Raw genomic sequence first — 19091 nt, forward strand, 5'->3', positions numbered from 1 at the left:
GGAGGTGACTTTGGAAGGACCTGCTGGGTTGAGTCCCCGTATGTCCTGTGGAGCTCAAGGTCCCACTGTGGATCCTTAATGCAATGCATTGCCCAGAGCGCTGGCCATTCTTGACCCAGGAGGCGCCTGAGGGACACAGCCCAGTCCACAGGTGAGTTCTTGATTCCTTTCCACATGCACAGTTGTGACCACTCTGGCAGCTCCTCAGGGTGACGGGGTGTGACATCTGGGCTAAACTCATTGGATTAGGTTGTCCAAGATTATGTAAAGGAAAAAACTTCAGGCATAGATTGGTCAACAAATTATGAGTTTGTTGTACTATAAGGTACAGGGATGTAAGAGCATCAAGCCTGGGGGTCCCAAGTGGACTAGGTTTGGCTGCTCAGCGGTGACAAAATCCCAAGGCAGAGGAACCAGTGGGGGTGAATCTCTTTCAGGGAGGCTAACATAGGGAACACAGTGGACTAAATTCTTAAAGACTGATTCCAAAGTGGTGAAAACACTTCTAGGTTTATATAAGAAAAATGTCAGCAAAGGTGGGTGGGTACATGCAGGGAGTCAGTGAGTCAAGTAGATCATTGTCATGGAGTCACTCACGGGTGGGGTCTTGCTGTTCAGGGCACTCTTTATTGCTTGAAGGGGTCGTTTTGGTTCTCATCTGGGAACGCTTGCCATCAGGGTCTTCCTTAGCCAAGAGACAAGCTGGAAGGAACCCAACGAGAAAGTTTGAAGTCAAAATAGAGGCAACTGAGGTCCTCTTTCAGTACTAACAAAAATAGTATGTAGGGGTGCAGCCACCTCAAACCCTATGGCCAATCCAGTCATCTTGAAGGTTTCCCAAGCATCCTTCGTCCCCATGATTTCTCTGCGGATGTTTCTCTGTAGATCAGGCATTCTCTCCTAGAAGAGCAGAGCAGTTCCGCATGCCACAACACAAAGCAGACCCTCTTGCACAACCCCTAGGCACTGGGGAACCAGAACCTGTTGTAAAACCTTTGAGCACTGTGATAACATCCATAGCTAGCACCAGAAGAGTCTGCATGTAGTCAAGAGATGCTCCAGACCGCTATGCTCCCTTTTCTGGTTAACTGCCCTAAACTGCTTTAAAAACCCTTGGGGGGGGGGGCAGAGACCTGGGAGTTGGCCTGTGTACAAAAGTCCGCCTTCTCCCCAGGTGGCCAGCCGCCTGAATGAGCTCATGTTCCTTTCCATTGAACACTTGTCTCTTGAGTATTGGGTTTTCGAGCAATGGGCACCAGAACTTGAGTTTTGGTAATGTAGGAATGTATTTGAACATAGATACACAGATGTGCATCCAAGTGCCAAAGTAGTTGGATACCAGTATGGTAATAGGATACCAGTACGGTATGCAAATACCGTTTTTCTGTATGAGGGAGAGTGATTGAAGGCTTTTCACTTTGTATGTTCATAAAGGAGTAGTAATCCATTAATAAACAATAGAAAATCAGCTATTGTAGACCTTACTTTTTAGTGAAGGAAACATTTGTGTGCTGATAAATTTTGCAGGCTTGGTTCTCAAATCCTGCAGCCTTAGAGAAGATTCATGTTAAACACAAGCATATTGGGTTTACTGTCTTCAGGAACAAGTAAGTGGAGGGAATACTTAACTCTGTGTCTATTTCACCCAGAGTCTTCTTAAAACACCGCTCTTTAGTGGCGCCTGCATGGCTCAGTTGGTTGAGCATCTGACTTAGGCTCAAGTCATGATCTCATGGTTTGTGAATTTGAGGCCTGCATTGGGCTCTCCGCTCTCAGCGCAGAGCTCACTTTGGACCGTCTGCTTCTCCCCCACTCACACTCTCTTTCTCAATAATAAATAAACCACAAAACAAAACAAAACAAAACAAAACAAAACAAAACAAAAGCACTGCTTCTTGGAATCACCCGGAAAGTGTCTGAGTCGGTCAGTCTAGGGTATGGGCTGAGAATGAGCATTTCTAGTGAGTTGGTAGGTGATGCTAATGGAGAAGGTCAGTGCAGAGATGAAACTGTGAGAACAAGCATTTAGGGAGGGCCAGGCTCCCTCCCTCCAGGCTGCAGTACCTGCGGACTGTAGCTCTGTAGACTCAGAGGACAGCAGAATACTTTTTCCTCCAAGTATTTATTTAAATTCCAGCTAGTTAAAATACAGTGCAGTATTAGTTTCAGGTGTAGAAATTAGTGATTCATTACTTACAACAACTGGTGCTCATCACGACAAGTGCACCCCTTGATAGCCATCACCTGTTAACACATCCCCCACCCACCCACCTATCCTCAAGTAACCCTGCGTTTGTTCCCTATAGTTAAGAATCTGTTTCTTGGGGAGCCTGGGTGGCTTAGTTGGTTAAGCATCCAGAACTTGATTTCAGCTCATGTTGTGATCTCACAGTTCGTGGGTCGATCCCCGGATCAGACTCTTCACTCATACACAGAGCCTGCCTGGGATTCTGTCGCCCTCTCTCTGTGCTCCTCCTCCCCCCTCAAAAAAAAAAAAAAAACAAAAAAAAACAAAAAGCAAAAAGCACCTAACAAGAGTCTATTTCTTGCTTGCCTGTCTCCTCACCGCCTCCCCCCCCCGCCCCATGTTCATTTGTGTTGTTTCTTAAGTTTCACATATGAGTGAAGTCCTATGGGATTTGTGTTTCTCTGACTGACTAATTGCACTTAGCATCATACTCTCTGGCTCCATCCATGTCGTTGCAAAGGCAAGATTGCATTCTTTTTGGTGGCTGAGTAGTATTCCATTTTATATATGTATGTGTATACACACATACATACATATATACATATATGTATATGCATAAACACATATATGTACATATACATATATACACACACACATACACATATATATGTATATACACACATACATACACACACATACATACATATATACACTCATACACCTACCACATCTTTATCCATTCATCAGTCGATGGAAATCTGGGCTCTTTCCCTAATTTGGCTATTGTTGATAGTGCTGCTATGAACATTGGGGGTGCGTGTATTCCTTTGTATCAATATTTTTGTATCCTTTGGGTCAGTACCTAGTAGTGCAATTACTGGATTGTAGGATAGTATCATTTTTCACTTTTTGAGGAACCTCCATACTGTTTTCCGGAGTGGCTGCAGCAGTTTCCATTCCCACCAACATAAGAGGGTTACCCTCTTTCTGCAACCTCACCAGTATCTGTTGTTTCCTGTGATGTTAACTGTAGCCATTGTGAGTTGTGTGACATGGTATCTCATTGTAGTTTTGATTTGCATTTCCCTGATGATGAGTGATGTTGAGTATCTTTTCATGTGTGTGTTAGCCATGTGTATATCTTCTTTGGAAACATGTCTGTTTGTGTCTTCTGCCCATTTCTTAAGTAAATTATTTGGTTTTTTTTGGGTGTTGAATGTTATAAGTTGTTTATAAATTGTGGATATTAACCCTTTCTCAGATATGTCATTTGAAAATATCTTCTCCCGTTCTGTAGGTTGCTTTTTAGTTTTGTTCGTTGTTTTCTTTGCCATGCAGAAGTTTTTTTTTTTATCTTGATGAAATTCCAATAGTTTACTTTAGCTTTTATTTCCCTTGCCTCGGGAGACGTATCTAGTAAGAACTCGTTAAGGCCAATTTCAAAGAGGTTTCTGCCTGTGTTCTCTAGGCTTTCATGGTTTCTTCTCTCACATTTAGGGCTTTCGTCCACTAAAAAATTTTTTTTATTTTTATTTACTTAGAGAAGGAGAGTATGCATGTGCATGCCTGCACGAGAGGGGGAGGGGATCACAGGGAGGGAGAGAGAGAATCCCAAGTGGGCTCCATGCTGCCATTACAGAGCCGGACGTGGGGCTTGAACTCACAAACCGTGAGATCGTGATCTGCGCCAAAATCAAGAGTTGGATGCTTAACCGACTGAGTCATCCAGGCACTCTTCTTTCATCCATTTTGAATTTACTTTTTGTGTATGGTGTGAGAAAGTGGTCCAGTTTGATTCTTTTGCATGTTGCCATCCAGTTTTCCCAGCACCGTTTGTTGAAGAGACTGTCTTTTTTCTATTAGTTATTCTTTCCTGCTTTGTCGGGCATTAATTGACCATATAGGTGTGGGTTCATTTCCGGGTTTTCTACTCTGTTCCATTGATCTATGTTTCCTGTTTTTGTGCAAGTACCATACTGTGTTGATCACTACAGTTTTGTAATATAACTTGAATTCTGGAATTGTGATGCCTCCAGCTTTGATTTTCTTTTTTAGGATTGCTTTGGACATTTGGGATCTTTTATGTTTTCATACAAATTTTTGCATTGTTTGTTCTAGCTCTGTGAAAACTGCTGGTCGTATTTTGATAGGGATCGCATTAAATGTGTAGATTGCTTTGGGTAATATAGACATTCTAACAATATTTGTTCTTCCAACCCATGAACACATAATGTGCTTCCATTTGTTTGTGTCATCTTCAATTTCTTTCATAAGTGCTCTATGGTTTTCAGAGTACAGATTTTTTTACCTCTTTGTTTAGGTTTACTCCTAGGTATCTTATGGTTTTTGTCGGCAATTGTAAAAGAGATCGATTCCTTGATTTCTCTTTCAGCTGTTTTTTTATTGGCATATAGAAATGGAACAGAGTTCTGTACATTGCTTTGTATCCTGGAACTTTACTGAATTCAGGTATCAGTTCTAGCAATTCTTTGGTGGACTCATTCAGGTTTTCCACATGGAGCATCGTGTCATCTGCAAATAGTATAAATTTGACTTCTTCCTTGCCAATTTGGGTGCCTTTTATTTCTTTTTGTTGTCTGATTGCTGAAGCAAGGACTTCTGGTACAATGTTAAATAACAATGGTGGGAGTGGCCATCCCTGTCTTGTTCCTGACTGTAGAGGAAGAGCTCATTTTTCCCCATTGAAGATTATATTAGCCTTGGCTCTTTTATATTTGGCCTTTTGATGTTGAGATATGTTCCCTCTATTCGTACTTTAGAGGGGTTTTCTAAAGCATGGATGCTGTACTTTGTCGAGTGTTTTCTTCTGCATCTATTCAGAGGATCCTATTGTTCTTATCCTTTCTTGTTATTGTTGTTGCTGTTGTTGTTGTTGTTGTTGTTGTTGTTGTTGTTGTTAATGTGGTGTATCACATTGATTGATTTGTGAATATTGAATCACCTTTGCAACCCTGGAATAAATCCTACTCTGTTCATGGTGAATGATTCTTTTAACATGCTGTTTGATTTGATTTGCTACAGTTTTGTTGAGAAATTTTTCATCCATGTTAATCGGGGATATTGCCTGTAATTATTTTTTCTAGTGTGGTCTTTGTCTGGTTCTCAGATCAAGGTAATTCTGGTGTCATAGAATTGGTTTGGAAGTTTTCCTTCCATTTCCATTTTTTGGAATAGTTTGAAAAGAATAGGTATTAACTCTTCTTTAAAATTTGGGAAGCCATGTGGCCCTAGAGATTTACTGTTGGGAGATTTTTGACTACTGGTGCAATTTCTTTGCTGGTTATCAGTCTGTTCAAATTTTCTATTTTTTCCTGTTTCAGTTTTGGTAGTTCATATGTTTCTAGGTTTTTTTTCATTTCTTCAAGATTACCTGGTGTGATGGTATATTATTTTTCATAATATTCTCTTATATTTGTATTTCTGGGCTGTTGCTTATGATCTCTCCTCTCCCATTTGTGATTTAATTTATTTGAGTGCTTTCTCTTTTCTTTTTCATAAGTCTCACTAGGTGTTTATCCCTTTTATTGTGTCTTTCAAAGAAGAAGTTCCTGGTTTCATTGATCTGTTCTTCTATTTTTGTTTTCATTTTTGTTTTTGTTTGCTTGTTTGTCTCTATGTCACTTATTTCGAGTCTAATCTTTATTATTTCCCTTCTGCTGGCTTTAGGCTTCATTTGTTCTTCTTTTTCTAGCTTCTTTAGGTATAAGGTTAGGTTTGCCTTTCTTCTTTTTGAGGTGGGCCGGTATTGCCATATACTTATCTCTTAGGACCACTTTTGCTGCATCCCAAAGTTTAAAAAACTTCTTTTCTTAATGTTTATTTATTTTTGAGAGGGGGGATGGGAAGGGCAGAGAGAGAAGGAGACACAGAATTCAAAGCAGGCTTCAAGCTCTGAGCTGTCAGCACAGATCCTGACGCAGGGCTCGAACTCACAAGCCATGACATGATGACTGAGCCCAAGTCAGACGCCTAACCGACTGAGCTACCCAGGCACCCCGCATCCCAAAGGTATTGTACCATCGTATTTTCATTTTCGTTTTCATTTTCATTTGTTTCCATGAATTTTTTATCTTTCATTTCCTGGTTGACTCATTCCTACTTTAGTAGGATGTACTTTAGTCTCCACGTATTTGTGGTGCTTCCCAATTGTTTCTTGTGGCTGACCTGAAGTTTCATAGTGTCATGGTGGGAAATATGCATCACGTAATCTCAATCTTTTTGTACTTGTTGAAGCCTGAATTGTGACCCACTGTGTAATAATATTCTAGAGAATGTCCCATGCGCCCTTGATAAGAATGTGTATCTGCTTCTTTAGGGTGAAATGTTGTGACTATGTCGGTTACATGCATCTGGTCCAGTGTGTCATTCAAAGCCATCGTTTCCTTGTTGACTTTCTACTGGATGATCTGTGGATTGCTGTCAATGGGGTGTTAAAGCCATCTACTTTTATTGTATTATTATCAATGAGTTTCATTATTTTTTTTATTAATTGATTTATATCTTTGGGAACGCCAAGATGGGGGCATAAATATTTACCATTGTTAGTTCTTGGCGAATGGACCCCTTTATTATGATATAGTGCCATTCTTAACTCTTGTTACAGTCGTTGGTTTAAATCTAGTCTGTCTGATATAAGCATGGCTACTCTGGCTTTCCCTTGACATCTATTAAGAAGATAAATGTTTCTCCATCCCCACACTTTCAGTCTGTAGGTGTTTTAGGTCTAAAGTGAGTCTCCTGAGGGGCCTGGGCGGCTCAGTTGGTTAGGCGACCAATTTCAGCTCAGGTTACGATCTTGCAGTTTGTGGGTTCGAGCCCTGTGTTGGACTGTGTGCTGACACCTCAGAGTCTGGAGCCTGCTTCAGATTTTGTGTCTCCCTCTCTGTCTGTCCCTTCCACAAGCTCTCCCTCTCTGTCTCTCTCTGAAAAATAAATATTTAAAATTTTTTTAAAATAAAAAAATATAAAGTGAGTCTCTTGTAGACAGGATGTAGATGGATCTTATTTTCTTCATCCATTCTGACACCCTAAGTCTTTTGATTGGAATATTTAGTCCATTTACATTAGAGTGATTATTGACAGTTATGAATTTAGTGCCATTGTATCACTTGTTGTTTTAAATTTTTTTTAAATGTTTATTTGTTTTAGAGAGAGAGAGAGAGAGAACAAGCAGGGGAGGGGGAGAGAGAGAGGGAGACAGAATCCATAGCAGGCTCCAGGCTCTGAGCTGTCAGCACAGAGTACGACACGGGGTTCAAACCTATGAACCATGAGATCATGACCTGAGCCAAAGTCGGACGCTTAACCAACTGAGCCAGCTAGGCGCCCCTGTATCACTTGTTAAGTCATTGTTTCTGAAGATTTTTTTCTGTTCCTATTTAACCTTTGTCACTTTCAGTCTTTCTTTCCCACTCAAAGAGTTCTCTTTAATATTTTTTGCAGATCTCATCTGGTGGTCACAAACTCCATAATTTTTGTTTTTCTGGGAAGCTCTTTATGTTTCCTTCTCTTCTGAATGACAGTCTTGCTGGATAGAGTATTCTTGGCTGCAGATTTTTCCCATTCAGCACAGTGATTCATGCCACTGCCTTCAGGTCTGCCAGATCTTTGTGGAAAGATCTAACCTTATTTGTCTTGCCTTGTAGGTTATGGATTTCTTTTCCCTTTTCCCTTTTCCCTTTTAGGATTTTTTCCTTATCTCTATATTTTGCAAATTTTACTATGATATGTCCCGGTGTTGGCCTGCTTTTGTTGATTTTTTTTTCTTTTCTTTTTCTAAATTTACATCCAAATTAGTTACCATTTAGTGCAACAGTGATTTCAGGGGTAGGTTCCTTAACGTCCCTACCCATGTAGACCACTCCCCATCCCACAACCCCTCCAGTAACCCTCTGTTTGTTCTCCATATCTAAGAGTCTCGTATGATTTGCCCCCTTCCATGTTTTTATATTATTTTTGATTCCCTTCCCTTGTGTTCATCTGTTCTGTGTCTTAAAGTCCTCATAGGAGTGACGTCATATGATATTTGTCTTTCTCTGGCTAATTTCGCTTAGCATAATACCCTCCAGTTCCATCCATGTAGTTGCAAGATGGCAAGATTTCATTCTTTTTGATTGCCAAGTAATACTCCAGTGTGTGTGTGTGTGTGTGTGTGTGTGTGTGTACACATACACATCCCACATTTTCTTTATCCATTCATCCATCGATGGACATTTGGACTCTTTCCATACTTTGGCTATTGTTGATAGTGCTGCTATAAACATTGGGGTGCATGTGCCCCTTCGAAACAGCATACCTGCATCCCTTGGATAAATACCTAGTACTGCAATTGCTGGGTCGTAGGGTAGTTTTATTTTCAAATTTTTTAGGAACTTCCATACTGTTTTCCAGAGTGGCTGCACCAGTTTGCATTCCCACCAGCAGTGCAAAAGAGATCCTCTTTCTCAGCATCCTCGCCAGCATCTGTTGTGCCTGAGTTTGTTAATGTTAGCCCTTCTGTCAGGTGTGAGGTGGTGTCTCATTGTGGTTTTGATTTGTATTTCCCCAATAATGAGTGATGTTGAGCATTTTTTCATGTGTCTTCTTTGTAGAAATGTCTATTCATATCTTTTGTCCATTTCTTTACTGGACTATTTGTTTTTTGGGTGTTGAGTTTGATAAGTTCTTTTTAGATTTTGGATACTAACCCTTTATCTGATATGTCGTTTGCAAATATCTTCCGCCATTCCACTGGTTGCCTTTTAGTTTTGCTGATTGTTTCCTTCGCTGTGCAGAAGCTTTTTATTTTGATGAGGTCTCAGGAGTTCATTTTTGCTTTTGTTTCCCTTGCCTCTGGAGACTTGTTGAGTAAGAAGTTGCTGTGGCCAAGGTCAAAGAGGTTTTTGCCTGCTTTGTCCTCAAGGATTTTGATGGCTTCCTGTCTTACATTTATGTCTTTCATCCATTTTGAGTTGATTTTTGTGTATGGTGTAAGAAAGTGGTCCAGAATCGTTTTTTCTGCATGTCATTGTCCGGTTTTCCCAGCACCACTTGCTGAAGGGACTGTCTTTATTCCATTGGATATGCTTTCCTGCTTTGCCAAAGATTAGTTGGCCATACGTTTCTGTGTCCATTTCTGGGTTCTGTGTTCTGTCCCACTGATCTGAGTGTGTGTTCTTACGCCAGTGCCATACTGTCTTGTTGATTACACGTTTGTAATGCAGCTTGAAGTCCACTGCTTTTGTTGATTTTGATGGGAGTTCTCTCTGCTTCTTGGATTTGGACGTTTGTTTCCTTCCCTGAATTAGGGAAGTTTTCAGCTATAATTTCCTCAAATAAGCGTGCCCCCTTTTCCTCTCTCTTCTTTCTCTGGGACTCCTATGATATGAGTATTACTACATTTTGTGGAGTCGCTAAGTTCCCTAGTTCTACGTTCATGATCCAATATTTTTATTTCCCTCTTCTTTTCAGCTTTATTATTTTCCATAATTTTATCTTCTATATCACTTATTCATTCCACGGCTTCTTCCATCCTTGTTGTCATTACAATCCATCAGTTTCACTTCTCGGTTTTGGCATTCTTTATTTCAGGCCGACTAGTGTTTCGTTCTTTTATTTCTGTGGTAAGGAAGTCCCTGCTGTCTTCTGCGGTTTCTCAAGCCCAGGTAGCATCCTTATGATTGTTGCTTTAAGTTCTATATCAGGCATATTACCTATACCTCTTTTGATTAGATCCCTATCTGTGACCTTTTCTTGCTCTTTCTTTTGGGATGAATTCCTCCCTCTTGTATTTTGTCTAGGTCTCTGTCTTCTTCTCTGTGTTAGGAAAGCCTGCTATGTTCTCTGATTCTGAGAGTAATGGCTTTGTTAAAAACAGGTCATAATACTGACCAGAGCCTTGGTGCTTCAGGTGCCAGGTATATGCTGTGTGTATGCTGTGTGCAGTCTGCTGCTGTGTTTTTGCTGCTGTTTCCCTCAGGTCACTCTTCAGCAAAGTTTCTCCATTTCACCACTGGGGAGTGTTTGCACCTTGTCTAGAGTGTGGTAAGTTTTAACTAGCTGTGCTCTCATCTACTTGATGAAAGAGCCCTGATGCTATTTCCAGTTAACTGAAGCTTTGTAGCACTCTGTGGTCCGTAGTCTTGTATGCGCGGGGTGTTTGTGCTGGTCTTCAGTGGGAAGGGCATGCTGCTCTGGTTCTCAGGCACGCTTGCCCTAGTAAAGAGGCACTGGCAGAGTGCAGATTGGTGGGGCTTGTTGAAAGCAGTTCTGGACTCCACTGTTTGCGCTGTGCTGCTCACTGAAGTCAGTCCATACTGATGAGTGGGCGATGAAAATGGCACCAGCCCTCTTTCTCATTCCCGAGAGGGAAGTTCATGCCGGCTGGTGTCTGGGAAGCCCTCAGAGATGAGATGAGTGAATCATCTCCCTGCATGTGTCCCAGGTGTCCCACAGATCCCTGCCTTCACCGCATCTGTGTCTGGGCTGTCTGCCGATCTGGCAGTGCAGTGCACCTGTGTTGTATCCCAGGCAGGCTGGGTGAGTTTTAAAACTCCAAAGTTTAGGGGCCTGTCGTGGTGCAGACCCACACCGGTACTCTGGATTGGGGGAGGGGTGTTTTGCCATGCTGGTGCTGATGCAGGTCTGTCCTAGAAAGGCAGTTGCACCAGTGCACAGGAGCTTGGAGTTTGGGGTAAAGTGCAGCAAAAACCGGTGTCTAGGTTGGCTGCCCTCAGCAGGTGTCTCTGCCCTTGTGCTAAGAGGTGGGTGTGCACAATGGCACCTGCCAAATGCTTGGACCAGTGAGAGACAATGTCTCCTCTGCCAGGTGCACTCCAAGAAGGGGGAAACATCTCTTCCAGTGCACCCCAGGGGATCCTCAGATCATGCTGTGTGCTCCAGGGCCCTGCCCTCTGTTTCCATATGAGCACTACACAGCCACCAGGATCCATACCAGCCAAAATGAGGATCTCTGAGCTCCACTCATTCTAAAAATTCACGATAATCAGCTCTTGTTTTCCCTGTGAATGGCTTTAGAAAGTGTTTTCCTTGTGCAATCCCCTGGGTTCTGTGTGCTTTCATCCTCTCTCCTCTCTCAATCTCCCTCTCCCTCTCCCTACTCCTCCCCCTCTCGTTTCTCTTCCCCTTCCCCTTCACTTTCCCCTTTCCGTTTCTCTTTGTGTGTCATCTCTCTGTGATCATGGCTCCCTCTGTTCTGCAGCACACGCGGCCCTTTCCTCCCCCAAGTCATATCTCCACCTCTCTTAACTTTCACAGTGTGGCCTCTTGTCTCTTTCTTTAGTGGTGCAGTTTGTCATGTGTGTCTTCAGATCGTTTTCCTGGGTGTTCAGAATGATTTGATATTTAGCTGTGTTCAAGAGATGACTGTATAGGGAAGGCCCTTCTGTTACTCCACCATCATAGCTCCCTTTATGTTTGTTATTTATTGTTTTATATATCTGGGTACTCTCATATTCAGGGCATAAGTATTTACAATTGTTAGATCTTATTGTTGAATTGTTCTTTTTATTATGATATAGTGTCCTCTTCAACTCTTGTTATATAGTCTTTGGTTTAAAATCTTGTTTGAGGGGCGCCTGGGTGGCTCAGTCGGTTAAGCGTCCGACTTCGGCTCAGGTCATGATCTCAGGGTCCGTGAGTTCCAGCCCTGCGTCGGGCTCTGTGCTGACAGCTCAGAGCCTGGAGCCTGTTTCGGATTCTGTGTGTCCCTGTCTCTCTGACCCTCCCCTGTTCATGCTCTGTCTCTCTCTGTCTCAAAAATAAATAAACGTTAAAAAAAAAATAAATAAAATAAAATCTTGTTTGATATGAGTCTTGCTATTCCAGCTTTCTTTGATGTTCATTTGCATGATAGATGATTCTCCATCCCCTCACTTTCAATCTGCAGGTGTCTTAGGTCTTAAACGAGTCTTTTTGAGGCAGCATACAGAAGGGTCTTGTTTTCTTGCTGGTTTATTGGGTGGGGGGGTTAGTCTTGGTTTTTTTAGAGATTGTAACACCCTATGTATTTTGATGGAAAGTTTAGTCCATTTACATTCAGAATAGTTTTTTTAAGTTTATCTATTTATTTTGAGAGATGGTGAGAGACAGAGAATGCAGGAGGAGCAGAAAGATAAGGGGAGAGAGAGAGACAGAGAGAGAGAAGAAGTGTGAGAGAGTGAGAGAGGGAAAGAGAGTTACAGAGAGAGAGAGACAGAGACAGAGACAGAGACAGAGACAGGGTCCACACTGTCAGTACAGAGCCTGATACAGGGCTTGAACTCATGAACCATAAGATCATGACCTGAGCCTAAACCAAGAGTTGGTCACTCATCTACCTGAGCCACTCAGGCACTCCCAGAGTAATTTTTTTTTTAAGTAAGCTACACACCCAGCACAGAGCCCAATGCAGAGCTCAAACTCAAATGCAGAGATCAAGACCTGAACTGATAAGAGTAAGTATTGATGAAAATGAATTTAGTTCCATTTTATGACTTGTTTTATCATTGTTTATGGAGATTTTCTCTGTTCCTTTCCAGTCTCTATCACTTTTGGTCTTTCCTTCTCACTCTAGGAGTCCCCTTTAATATTTCTTGGAGGGCTGGTTTAGTGGTCGTGAGCTCCTTTCATTTTTGTTTTTTGGGAAACTCTTTATCTCTCCGTCCATTCTGAACGACACTCTTGCTGCATAGAGTATTCTAGGCTGCATACTTTTCCCATTCTGCACGTTGAATATATCATGCCACTCCCTTCTGGCCTGCCAAGTTTCTATGGAGAGATCTGCAGCTATTCTAATGGGTCTTCCCTTGTTAGTTAGAGGCTTCTATTGTCTTGGTGCTTTTAGGAAATTTGATTTAGCAGTATATTTTGCAAATTTAATTATAATATGTATGGTGCTGGCCTTGCTTTTGTTGATTTTGTTGCGAATTCTTTTCCGTCCTGGATTTGGATGTCTATATACTTTCTCAGATAAGGGAAGTTTTCAGCTATAATGGCCTGAAATCAACTTTCTATCCCCTTTTCCCTCTCCAATTCTTCTGGGACTCCTATGATACGAATGTTATTATGTTTGATGGAATCACCAAGTTCCCTAAGTCTATCCCCATGATCCTCTGTCTTCTTTCTCTCTTTTGTTCATCTTCATTATTTTCCCTAATTCTATCCTCTCTATGACTTATTTGTTCCTCCGCTTCTTCCACCCTTGTCATTACATCCAATGTGTTTCAAATCTCAGTCATTGCACTTTTCATTCCTGCCTGATTGTTTTTTAACTGTTTTGTTTCTCTGGTAAAGACCTCCCAGATGTCTTCCCTTCTTTTCTCAAGCCCAGCAAGTATCCTCAGATTATTGCTTTAAGTTCTCCATGAGTATATTAATTAGATCTGTGTTAATTAGATCTCTGGCTGTGATTTTACTGTTGTTGTTGTTGTTTTTTGAATTGTATTTATTTATTTTTAGAGAATGAGAGAGTGAGACAGGGGATGGCTGGAGAGAGAGGGAGAGTGAAAATCCCAAGCAGGCTTCTTGCCTAGTCACAGAACCCGATATGGGCCTCAATCTCATGATCCGTGAGATCATGAACTAAGCCAAAAATCAAGAATTGGATGCTCGGGGCGCCTGGGTGGCGCAGTCGGTTAAGCGTCCGACTTCAGCCAGGTCGCGATCTCGCGGTCCGTGAGTTCGAGCCCCGCGTCAGGCTCTGGGCTGACAGCTCGGAACCTGGAGCCTCTTTCCGATTCTGTGTCTCCTTCTCTCTCTGCCCCTCCCCCGTTCATGCTCTGTCTCTCTCTGTCCCAAAAATAAATAAAAAAAAAAAACGTTGAAAAAAAAAAAAAAAAAAGAATTGGATGCTCAACCGTCTAAGGCGCTCTGGCTGTAATTTTATCTTGTTCTTCCTTTAGGGAAGAATTCCTCCATGTGGGCATTTTGTTTAGGTCTCTGTCTTCTTCTGTATATTAGAGAAGCCCATCAAATTTTCTTTTCCTGAGAGTAATGGCTTTATTAAGGAGAAGTCATATAGTGTCCATGGCCTGGTGCTTCAGGGAGTGTCTGTTGTGTGTACTGTGTGTACTCTACTGCTGTGATTTGCTGCTCTATCCTTCAGGCCAGTTGCTTGCAGAGGTTCTCCTTGCCCACAGTGGGCACTGTTTGGTCCTTGGCCTGAATGTGGCAAATTTTAACTAGGTGTCTCAAGCCTGCTTGTTAAATGAGACCTGATGCTACTTCCACTAGAACTGAATCCTTGCAGAACACTCTGGTCAGGAGATGTGGTGTGTGTGTGGGTTTCTGCTGGTCATCTTTCGAATGGGCCCACAGCCGTGGGACTTAAGCCCACGTGGCCCAGAAGGGCAGTGCTGGCAGAGTGCAGGTGGGTGGGACTTGGTGTATGCAGGTTAGGAAGCCAATGTTCGCCCTGTGCTGTTTACTGGATTTTGCTGAGGGGCAGTGGAGGAAAATGGCACCAGCCAACCCCTTTGATCCTGGAGAGGGGTCTCCATGCTTACTGCTCTCAGGGAAGCACTCCCAGAAGGGTAAATAATCCCCCATGCATCCAAGGCAGTTTACAGAGAGCCGTTTTCACTCTGTCTGTCTCTGGGATGTTTGCTTGCCAGGAGCAGTGCTTTGGGCTCTATCCCAGCCCAGTATGCTGACTTTTACAACTCAAAAATTTAGGGACATGCTGTGGCAGGGGCCTGTGCTGATTACCTGGGATAGGGTCCCTCCATCCTGAGGCTGATGCATGTTTGACCAAGAGGGGCGGTTGCCCCAGAGCACGGGCCTTGGGACTTGGAGCAAGCAGGCTAGGCAGCCAGTGTCAGCCTGAGCCACCCTCAGCAGCTCTTCTGCAACTTTGCCAAGGGGCATGGGAGGGAAATGGTGCAGCTGGTTCTTTTGTTCCCAGGGAGGCATCTCTGCTAACCCACTTCCCACAGATGCACTCCAAGAAGAGTGAACAGTGTCTGCCCTGTGGTCCCTAGGTGTTCTTCAGATCGTGCCTTCTGACTCCAGGTTGCTTGCCTGCCTACTCTAGAGGAGTAGGGCAGACGCTCAGGGCTACATCCCAGTGAAACCCACCAACATTTAAAATCTAGTCTCTGAGCCCTGTTGGTTGCAAAAGCTGCCAAATGTCAGGTCCTCTCATTTTTCCAGTGAATGGCTTTGGGGAAGTGTTTCCCTAGTGCAATCCCCTGTGCTCTCCTCCCTCCCTCCCTCCCTCCTTCCCTCCCTCTCTCTGTCTCTCTCTCTCTCTCTGTCTCTCTCTGTCTCTCATCTCCCAGGGATCCAAGCCCTCTGCAGCCCCCCAATCTGTTTCTTGCCCAAGCCCCATATCTGCACTTCCTGCTTCCCTTGATGTGACATCTTCTCTGCCTCTAGTTGTGCAGTTTGTTCTGTTGAACCCAGGTTGATTTTATGGGTATTCAGAGTGATTGGATAGTTATTTAGTCGTGTTTAAGGGAAGAAATGAGACTAGGATCCTCCTACTCTGCCAGTATCTTAGCTCCTCCCCTCCCCCAGTCCAAAGATGTCTAATGGATACCTCCTGAGTTTCTCTGCAGTGAGCCAAGCAATCTAAAGGCTTAAATGAGGGGCACCTGGGTGGCTCAGTCAGTTGAGCGACCAACTTCGGCTCAGGTCATGATCTCCTGCTCTGTGAGTTCCAGCCCCGCGTCGGGCTCTGTGCTGACAGCTCAGAGCTTGGAGCCTGCTTCAGATCCTGTGTCTCCCTCTCTCTGGCCCTCCCCCGTTCATGCTCTGTCTCTCTGTCTCAAAAATAAATAAACGTTAAAAATTTTTTTTTTTTAAAAAGAGAGAAAGAAAAAAAATAAAGGCTTAAATGAATGGAGTTCCAGGGGCTCCGATGCCAAGGAGTCCACACACTGAAGCCACCTACCAACGTGTTTCTTTTGCTGGAAACTGTACATCAACAAGAAGGCCATTAGACTCAGGTGGCTCCAATGCCTTAGCCACCTACACCTCACTTCAAGCAAATTCTTGTAAATGCCTCAAGGGTCAGAATTCAAAACCCAAGGGTACCCTGTCTCTAACAGGCAACTAGGCTTTCCCATATAAGATAGTTTCTGAAGGTATAGCCAGTCATGTAACGTGTTTCCTTTTCTTCTCATTTTGGTCTATACAAGCCTTTCCCTTTGCTGGGTTTCGGGCTACCTGATTGGATTTGGTGTTTGCTCAAATAGGCACTTCTAAGTTTTAATGTACCTTGCTTTATTTAAACAAAACTAATAAAAGTAATAACCCACAGGACTCACATTTACTCATGGTGCACGTAATAAGGAGGGCTGCCACACAGCCCTGTGTAATATTACATAAAATGTCCTCTTCTTTTTTTTTTAATTTTAAAATTTATTTATTTCAAGAGAGACAGAGTGTGAGAATGAGAGGGGCAGAGAGAGGGAGACACAGAATCTGAAGCAAGCTCCAGTCTCTGAGTTGTCAGCACAGAGCCCGATACAGGGCTCGAACTCATGAACTGTGAGATTATGACCTGTGCCGAAGTAGGACACTTAACCCATTGAGGCACCCAGGCGCCCCTCCAACGTCCTTTTCTCACAAATCACCTCTTGTTGTTTCCATCACACCTCCCACATTCTAACGTACAATAGAACTTAGTATTCCTGCTTCATGTTTCCTGTGTTTTTCTTGAACACAATAAAAGGCACATGAAGACGGGACTGCTTCTCTTGTAACTGAATTTTCGCATGCATCTACCAAAAGTTCTTGAAAACACATTATGTGCTAAATGCACATATTTTAGAACAGTGAGTAAACATGACATTTGAATTTACCTCTCATCTACCTCTCATAAGTCTCCAAATTAGTGTGAAGATTAGTAAATGGAATCTTACTAGAATGGATTCAGGAAGCCCTGGAAGGAGACCTCTCACGCAGACATGACATGCATAAAGAGCAGGAGGAGGGGAGATAACTTTTGTCTTGACAAGGGAGGACACATTCCCAGTAGGAAATTAATCTCCTGCCTTTCACAAAAAGAAGGATGATCTCTACTTGCCCCATTAAGGAAACACTAACCATGGCATGCAGCCAGTGAAAACCCGCCACAACCTCAAACTTTTGTTCTTCAGTGAACTTTTGTTGAAAGCAACTGTCCCCAATCTCCACCTTAAACCTAATAAACCCAGACTTTTGTGATGCCTAAGTGGCTCACTTGGTTGAGTTTCCAACTTCAGCTCAGGCCATTTTTTTATGGTTCATGAGTTCAAGCCCCACATTGGGCTATCTGGTGTCAGCCCCGGAGCCTGCTCTGGATCCAGTGTGCCTGCCCACCCCCGCCCCCCGCCCCTCTCCCACTTGCTCTCCCTCTCTAAAAAATAAATAAACATTTGTGAAAGTAGCTCTGGACCTTTATTTTTTTTCTAATGCTGACTTTCCCTCTGTCTCTTGAACCTTGCCTGTGGATTGCCATGGTGTGGTTATCCTCAGTTGAAATTCCTTTGTCATTCCTGAATAAATTCAGTTTGCTAGTAAAGTAACTGGCTATTTATTTTTAAGCTGGACAGTAGTATTGTTCAATGCTTGTAGGAATGAAAACGTCACATTCTTGAGATAAAACCTTCACAAAAAACCAAGTATTGGTTTAGCACAGTCACATGCTCCATTTGGTTCTATCTATTTCTCAGACTTACAGCCTGCTTCTAAAAGTTCTGTTAGTTTGTAACTGTTTTTTACTCTTTACTGATGTGTAGGGAGGTGGAATATTGGTTTGCCCATAGGTATTTCTGGCACTGTCTTAAACCACTAGATAAACGTTGTGAACTGCTTTCTGAAATGGGCATTTCACATCTGATTTTCTAGGATACTTTCAATTCCTACTGCCAGTGCCTGAAGAAATGAGAATCACTTCCCAGCAAGAGGATGAGGTCATTGGGGTCAGATAATCCTTTACTTCAGGGTTCAGATTCTCCCTTTGCACACTGGCTCCAACTAAATGGCAACGTGTTTGGTACCAAATATAGCATCAGTTAAGTTGCTCTCTGTTTGGGATCGATGTCAATCTCCTGACAGGAACTGAGTATATCTGGGAATGTGGAGTAAGTAACATATGGATAAAAATGTTCCTCAAAAGATGGGAAGACACGGGGCGCCTGTGTGGCTCAGTCGGTTGGGGGTCCAACTTTGGCTCAGGTCATGATCTCGCGGTTCGTGGGTTCGAGCCCCACGTCAGGCTCTGTGCTGACAGCTCAGAGCCTGGAGCCTGCTTTGGATTCTGTGTCTCCATCTCTCTGCCCCTTCTCCACTCATACTCTGGCTCTCTCTCAAACATAAATAAACATTAAGTTAAATTAAAAAAAAAAAAAAAGATGGGACAACAATCACGATATGGGCATATGAAGTTTTGTGTGGAACTAGAGGCTGACATTGTCAGTTTACCTAATTCAGGGTGGCCTACCATCCCTGTCATGGACTTGTATAGGGTGTGACAAAGGGAACCACAGGCCCCAAATGGAGTCACTTCTGCTGGGTCATGTCACCAAAGCAGGGCACAATACCTAAACTCATACAACTTCAGCACTACCCAGAAATATAGTTTCCACTGGTCAGTGAGGAATGTTGTGGTCAGCACCAAAAGGGTAATCGGCCCCACGAATGGGTCCTCTGCGTCGCCCAAAGATGAGGTATTCCGCTGATAAGACCTTTTTGTCCCATAACAAAGTGACCTCGCCTGACATAATCCTTTTTTCTGTTTATGAACTTCTTGTTCCAGCTTTAAAAACCTTACCCTTTCTGTAGCTCTTTGTTGCTTCCCTTAACTTGCTAGATGTGATGCTGCCCAATTCACAAATGAGAGACTGATCCTGAAGACCTTCAAAATGCACTGGGCTGAATTTTTATGATAACGGGGACTTTTGTATTGTTCCCGACCAAT

At 43.0% G+C, this 19091-nt stretch overlaps 1 long non-coding RNA gene across 1 annotated transcript; it reads right to left on the bottom strand.

Annotated features, from left to right (window-relative positions):
• Positions 1-491: 491 nt before the first annotated feature.
• On the bottom strand, positions 492-19033 carry LOC122207789. The gene is made up of 2 exons (XR_006197007.1): positions 18945-19033; positions 492-702 (listed from the first exon to the last, which is right to left on the bottom strand). It is a non-coding gene; the product is annotated as an uncharacterized LOC122207789 (long non-coding RNA).
• Between the last annotated feature and the right edge of the window lie 58 nt (positions 19034-19091).

The sequence above is a fragment of the Panthera leo genome, chromosome E2 (assembly GCF_018350215.1).
Source record: "Panthera leo isolate Ple1 chromosome E2, P.leo_Ple1_pat1.1, whole genome shotgun sequence".
Taxonomy (NCBI): Eukaryota; Metazoa; Chordata; class Mammalia; order Carnivora; family Felidae; genus Panthera; species Panthera leo.